Below are 7,500 nucleotides of genomic sequence, written 5' to 3'. Positions count from 1 at the left end.
GATTGTTCAGATGGGAACACAATAAAATACTAACCAGAAGTTAGCGGAAGAGAATGGTCGAAGGGATTCGGAGGAGGAGTCGCGGGATCAAACCCCGGCCGGACCAACACTCAGGCTCTTTAAATAACTGAGAAGAAAATGACATCTGCAAATTGTTAGACTCTCTAGTCTTCTCGGATAGCTTCCTGTAACGACCAAAGAAACATTTTGTAATTTGCCTTTTTCTTAATTAACCGCGTAGGGTTGTACGAGATCTTCGTGCGTAGGCGAGGATTGCGCGTACATATCACGCGAGCATGTACCATGTAGCAAGTAGTTATATGTGCAAAAGAAGTCTGGCAAAGTTCCCCACAAAGTGTTGTTCATTGACCCTGAAAAGCCAATAGTGGTCAACTACTCATTAGGTGTAGATGTCTATAAGAGAAAATTGTTTAAATCAGTTGCCGACGTTTTCACAGACCGAGATTTATTGACGTCATAGCGTCACCGAACGGGAACTGTCTTGTGGAAAAGGTAGTCTAAAAATAGATTGGTCCGCAAAACTGCCTTGACATAGGATTAATATGGAAGTTGTTCGCTCCTAGTCATGGGCTCCTGCTTAAATTGTCCACATAAGTGCGACAATCACTTCTCTCTTTCGTCTAAAGATTTTTCTGCTTGTAACTTTACAAGCTTTAGTTCATTCGAAAACTTAGCAGGAGTCGGTCATCCGATCTAAAAGCCGGTTGTATATGTTACGTTGGCTTTTTTTATTAAGCTCGATTCATGTGTTTGCAATGTATTTATTGTTCATGTGTTTAAAAACTCAAAGACCTTGACTCCGTAGCGTTTTTGAATATGGCCCTGCTGGTAAGGAAGAAAAGATTAAACCAATAGCTAACCCGTTATCGCGTACTTTTTTTGTTACATTCTCTTATAATTGCAATAATGCATTGTGTAAGTATATTTTCTTTGTGCAATATCGCATTAAAGTTGGAAGTTGATTCCTTGCATGTCCAGTTTGCATTAGTGGTATGATACAACTAAGCTTGATACAAAAGGCTTGAGAGCAACCCCTGATGAAAAAGGGACTACAGCTCCTGGTGATAAGTGGGGATATAGAGGGAAGGGGGGCTATCCAAAAAATGGATAAATCATAAGTGATCCGCTTGAAGAGAGATCTTGGATAGCTTGAAGGATTCTCCTGCTGGTACTCAGCTACTGAAAATCAACTTTTTGGGTTCTCAGTTTTCAAAGGATTATTATGGCCACAGTAAATTGGGTGCCGGTTAGTTAACTTTCACTTCGCTGTTTTAGGGTAATAAATAAATTATTAAACTGGTAAATCATAGAGTCAGAAGAGCTTAGCCAATAACCTATTCTTCGACAGACCTCAACACTTGGGCTCATGCATGAGGGACCCTGTTACATACATACAGCGTTTTTTTTTAGTCAGCTGAAGAGAAATCAACATAATTCAGACTGTTCCTGTTTGCACCAGAAAAAAGAAGCCCCACGTGCATTATGGACTATTCTGCCAGATGCACCCAACATTCAAAGGTTTGGTTGAACCTGCTTGAATGGCCAGTGCTTAGTACAAAACTGCCTTCTAGAAGTGCTCCTCTTAACTTGAGATAAAGCAACCGATAAAAAAGTTATATTTTGTTGTGTTATTTAAGCAATAGAGGACGTTTTCCATGTTTACATAGCCTCATCTAAACTTGAGGGGCAGTTGGGAGAATTCTCAACAGTTATGCAAACCCGAGACACAGTCGAGGGTTTGCATAACTGTCGAGCATTCTCCCAACTCCCCTTGTGTTTAGATGAAGCTATGTAAACACGAAAAAAAAGTCCTCTATTGCTTTTATGAAATATTTTTCAAAAATAATTAATTTGAGAAATGAAGGAAAATGCTGGTTTTTTTACTTCTTGATTGAAACAGATTTTCTTGATATATACTTATATTTCCTACCCACCAATGAAATGTTTGGCATTTTGTTAATGGTGTATGTTGCTCTTCAAGCACAAAGTTGCGTTGTATTATCGGAAATAAATATTCATAATTTTTGGAAGAAAGTAAAAGGATGATGTTCATTTATCAACTGCTGTAAAACAACGTTAGGGCACCATTATTAATTATCATTATAAACAGGAACACATCTGTGTGACTGGTTGTTAGTGTTGAATTCTTTCCCGCTTGGCCAAACCATTGACAGAATAGTAGAGATAAAGGCGCTAATATGCCAATTAAACGACCTTTACTTGTCCTGTATTAAGAAATTGATTAAAACCAGGGACTCTGCAATCGGAGAGGATGTGGGAGGGGAAAGGGCTTTCACTCCCCACTTTTCTGAATGAAAACGAAATAATAAATGAAAGCTATAGAAGGAAACATTACTTATAACGTTTCCTTTGTATGCACTTCGCTTATTAAATCAAGTGCAATTCCTGGCATGTGCAAGGAATAAAAATCCAAATCTCACCGGGGGAAGCCTTTTCCCTATCTGGCTTTGCGTCATCTTTTGCGTCCTTAAGCGTCCCCTCCACTCAGACTCTAGCTGCGCGGCCCCTGCGAGCATGTGGGACTTCTAATTTAAAGTATTGTGCAAGAGCCATGATCACGGACATCTGTAGCATCAGTTCTCGCTGCCGCGTTAACAATAGCCACCGCAGGTGGTTGATCAAGAGGAATCACGTCGGCTCCCAATCCTCAAGACATTGTTTTGCAGCTCACATATGTTGTGCAATATGCAGGACGCTACAGCAACATTCACAAGCGTTTCCACCTGCATACCCACTCTTTTCAACAATTTCTGAAAACGCCCTTTTCACCTTCCGAATGTGTTTTCCACTGTCATTATTGCTCTGTAGTTGAAATGCCTTTCGACATCTGATGTGTTTGAATTCTCTGGATAACCTATGACAAGCCAGGGAAGAAGTGGGTAGGCTGGGTCACCGAGAAGTAGCGGTTGTATGTAGCACCCTTGTATAGTTTCACTGACGTCACTGCTAAAAAAGGTATCTTCATTTCCCTTTGCCTAGACCTGAATTAGAAAAAAATTGAGCATCGTGGACGCTGCCCTGCCACCCCACAACAACGTCTCTGAAAAGGTACTGGCTGTCCACTGTTTTGTTAAAAAATAGATTATTTGATTCTGTTAATTGATTCCTTGATTGACATTTGATTACCTTAAGATTAGTAACATTATTAAGACCGGATAACACGAAAAAGGTTCTCTTTTTCTGGAACGTTTTGCCAACGGATCTAAGCTAATCTGTTTGTTCACCGACCTGTTTTTATATTTCTGCTAACCTGTGGTACCGAATTTTGAGGACCGTTTAATCTACTGGATATCGTCACAGAAGTAAGTGATCGATGATGTGAGATCTGTTGAAATTAAGCGCCGTAGTCCGTATTTCACTGTAGTTCATAGAAGCTGAAATTATGTAATAATTTCCTTTGTAGATCGAATAAAAAGAAATTAAGAAAATTGTCTGATTTGAGTAATCCAGTGGATTATTAACCATTTTCCCCCGGAACACACAACAGTTTGCATAACGATGCTGTGATAACCCTTCCGATTCACGTAGTCAGCATGATCAACTACTAGAGCAATAATCTGAATGTGTGTACCATCCATTGCACCTGCGCAAATACTTTAGGAAATTGCCACTTGTCCTTGTAGATTCTCATGACCTCATTCACTTCTTCTCCTGTTGGAGTAGTAATGAACTTTGTTTTCATCTTTTGAACAATGACTGTGGAGACTTGACGCAATTGCAAAAATTGCGTTCATATCTGCGAGGATCATAGCTTCACTTTATTTAAGGTTTGTTAAACCTTGCTGTATCTACTCCACTTGCTTCCATAATAGCTTTAATTCATCGCCCATTTGCATTCGTACCAATCTACCGTTAAGGCATGACATATGAAAGGAGAAGACGGCCATTGCCATGGTCACGAAACAAGCTGGGTTTTCCCAAGATAGCGTTCTAGAGTAGAGTAAGTGGTTCTTTAGGGTACTTTAGGGTTCTTCCCAACAAAAAATTAAATGACATGGGGATTTTACCCAGGTCTATCCTGCTTGACATGATCCTGTATTTAGAACATAAATAATAATCAGGAGTTTTTTCCATTGCATCGATCAACAGTGCTTGAGGTTTAAGGGTCAGTTCTTCCGAGACAGAGCTTGCTCAGAGGATACAATAGTCCTATATACTCTAGGACAGGCATAAGATCCCATGTTACCTTATATCGAGGAGTAAGCTTGCAACAGTTGAACTCACCCTACAGGTAGCGCACTATAAAAGGATGGTCAATCACAGAGTAGTGACAACCAGGAAATTCAACCCCCTTAAACAGCTTGCGAGTGCTGAGCAAGCCGTATTAATCGTTGAGTATGACAGTTGGTTAATATGAAAGGCGTGGAGAAACGTTAACACGTGGTTCACACTCGGATGTAGTGGACCAGTGTTCTCTTGTAGACCAGATGCAGACCATGCATTTGCGGATGTGAACATCGTACTGCTTTGCTGCCCCTAATTATTCAAGAGGACGTGAGCAAGTTGGCAACCTCGCCCGGAATGTTGCCCTTAATCAATTGTCGCCTGACACCTTGCATGTCAGGGGTTGCCGCTCTGGGCTCAGAGGGTGAGCATCCCCATGAGAAAATGTAACTGTTAGTGAACTGTGACCAATTCATACGGAAAGCATCCACATATGATTCATTCATGTCTTACTTTCAGGAAGCATACTCATTAGGCACTAGTTTGATGGTTGATTCTACTTGCAAACATGTCAATCTGGGGAACAACAAAATCCCATATATATACAAGTAAATACCGTGATTCAGTTCCCACTATGATCGCATCTTCAAAACGGCGCGAAAGAGAATCTGCAGTTACATGTACATTAAACCGCACCGGTTGACGCGCAGGAGAAACGCCGACTATGCTTCTAAAAGGGCCTCAGCAATTATATTGCATTCCTTGCTCCTGCATCCCCGATGCCACTGATGTGGGAAATAGCAGTCATGTTGCACGACATGTTCCTGATACGCAGAATGGACACTTTTCTCAACTGTTGAAAATGTTAGGACTCGAAGGGAAACTATAAGCCATAAGCCATGGACACATTTTCGTCACCAGAGCCTCGGATCCACCCAAGGCTACCATTTAAAAGATTTTGCGGCAACATTTTTTGTCAACAAACTTTGGCGCCAAAGCTGGCGGCGATTCAAACGTCAACTGTTGTGCTTTTTCTAACTATTTTACGACGAATCCAGTCTAGTATTTTCGAATAAAGTGTAAGAAGACGTCACAACTGTATTGATAATGTATTTATTTGTGCTAACTTCGTGACAAAAACTTTGATGACGTCCTTTCGACAGGGTAGATCGACAACGTCGTTTACGCACAGAAATGCACCGTTTACGGTGAAAGGGCAAATGATTGGCAGTAAAGTACAGCACAACATTTGCTCTCTGACTAAAACTAAGAATCGACAGGAGCCCATTACCCGGAGCTTCCATCTGTATCGTACCCTTGAGTCAACCCTGTCCCGCATCTTTCTATTTTTAGAACTACTACATTTTGACGTATGTGACGTATGTGACTGAGAACATACGTGAAGTGGTACACATACGTTACATACGTATGTGACGTAATAAATGGCTGACCATAGGTCTCTTATGATCAGCTATTGTGAAAACACCCAGTAAAGCTCCCCTGCCAGGTGCTTCTAAAAATAAAAAGATACGGGACAGGGTTGACTCAGAGGGTTAATATGGAAGATGGAGGCTCCGGGTAATGGGCTCCTGGAATCGAGTAAGGGCACTCATCGCACTTGAAGCAGATATGAAAAATATGGACATTGATATTTTTGTTGTTTCGGAAACACATCTGAAACCAGACATGCCCGATGCTATTGTGAATATACCAAATTACTCGATTCTCAGACGAGACAGGAACTGGGATGGCACGGATGAAAGGCCCGAGTAAAGGAGGAGTTGCAACCTAAATACGGAACAATCAATGTATAGTCGATGTTTACACATCGGATCTATACGAAATGATTTGTTTTACCATTCTTCTTCCCTCGGGGCACCGTATGTTAATTTCTGGACTCTACATTCCCCCCAAGGCACAATTACCAGGAATGTGATTTAATGAGCCATCTTCTCCATTTTCTTGACAATACACTGGACAAAGACCCAAACACCGTTTTGTATGCGGTGGTGACCTTAATCATCTCGATTTAAATCGCTTATAAAGCATGTCTGGCTGGAAGGCTTTAGTAGATTTCCCGACCAGAGGTGACGCGTGTTTGGATAACTGCTTGTCAATGACTAATCGCCCAGATTTATTCAAAACAAGTGTCACCCATTTCAAGTGTCGATTAAGACCGACCACACGGCTGTTATTCTCCCAGGTGGTACAAAATTAAAACTAACCCGCTGTAAAGTCCAGATACGGGATTGTAGAGAGAACCGTAAAGCCTCACTTTACACTGCGCTCGCGGAGGAAAACTGGGATAATGTCCTCGCTGCTTCTGATGTTCAGCAAGCGGTTTGTGTATTGGAAGAAAAGATTCACGGACATATGGACAGGTGTATGCCGGTCAGAACTGTATCTATGTCGTCACGGGATCCCGCGTGGATGACGCTACTCCCTAAGTCAATGCTCAGAACGAAGTCCAGAGTTTCTTATCTGAGCAAAGACAGACTTTATGTTTACTTATTAATAAAAGAATAGCTAACATCATCTCGGAAAAAAAGGAGAATGTTTATGGCTGCCCTTCCAGGTAGTCGGGCTTGGTGGAAAGGAGTTGATGAATTGTCACATCGGCGTTGCGCAGCTTGCAAAGTAAACCTGGATAACTGCAATTTGGTGGAATTGAATGATTATTTCGCTAAGCTCTGCTCAGATGATATGTACACAGAGCCAACTCTTGTCACATTCAGCGATGAGTTGGAGATCCCGGTAATTTCCGAACGGCAGGTCTGGAATGTACTCAGCGCTCTCAAAAGAACTGTGACTGGACCCGACCAGATTCCTTACTGGGTTTGGAAGGAGCATGCAGAGATCTTTACGCCTCCTATCACCAAAATATGGAATCTCTCGGTCTCTACTCAGTGTTTGCAATCATCGTGGAAGCGAGCGATTATCACTCCCCTCCCCAAAGTGGATGTTCCTAAAGTAAATGGTGATTATCGCGGCATTAATATCACTCCTGTTATAGCGAGGGCTTTCGAGAAAATGGTGTACCACTGCCATGCCCGTGAGACCATTGAAAGCCATCTCAGCACCTCACAGTTCGCCTACAGAAAGGGTGGAAACTGTACTGATGCTCTCTTGTCAATTCAACGTAGGATCAACAGCTACTTGGATAACTCGGATTTTAAAGCAGTTCGCTTTTTTGCTTCGGCAAAGCTTTGACTCTGTAAAGAAAGGAAAAGGAAAGGATAGGAACTTTATTTAAGTGATTAGTCGATTTAGTGGTGGAGCACTAATTGGGGACAC

The sequence above is a fragment of the Montipora foliosa genome, chromosome 4 (genome assembly GCF_036669935.1).
Source record: "Montipora foliosa isolate CH-2021 chromosome 4, ASM3666993v2, whole genome shotgun sequence".
NCBI lineage: Eukaryota > Metazoa > Cnidaria > Anthozoa > Scleractinia > Acroporidae > Montipora > Montipora foliosa.
Note: the sequence above shows the minus strand (reverse complement) of the source record.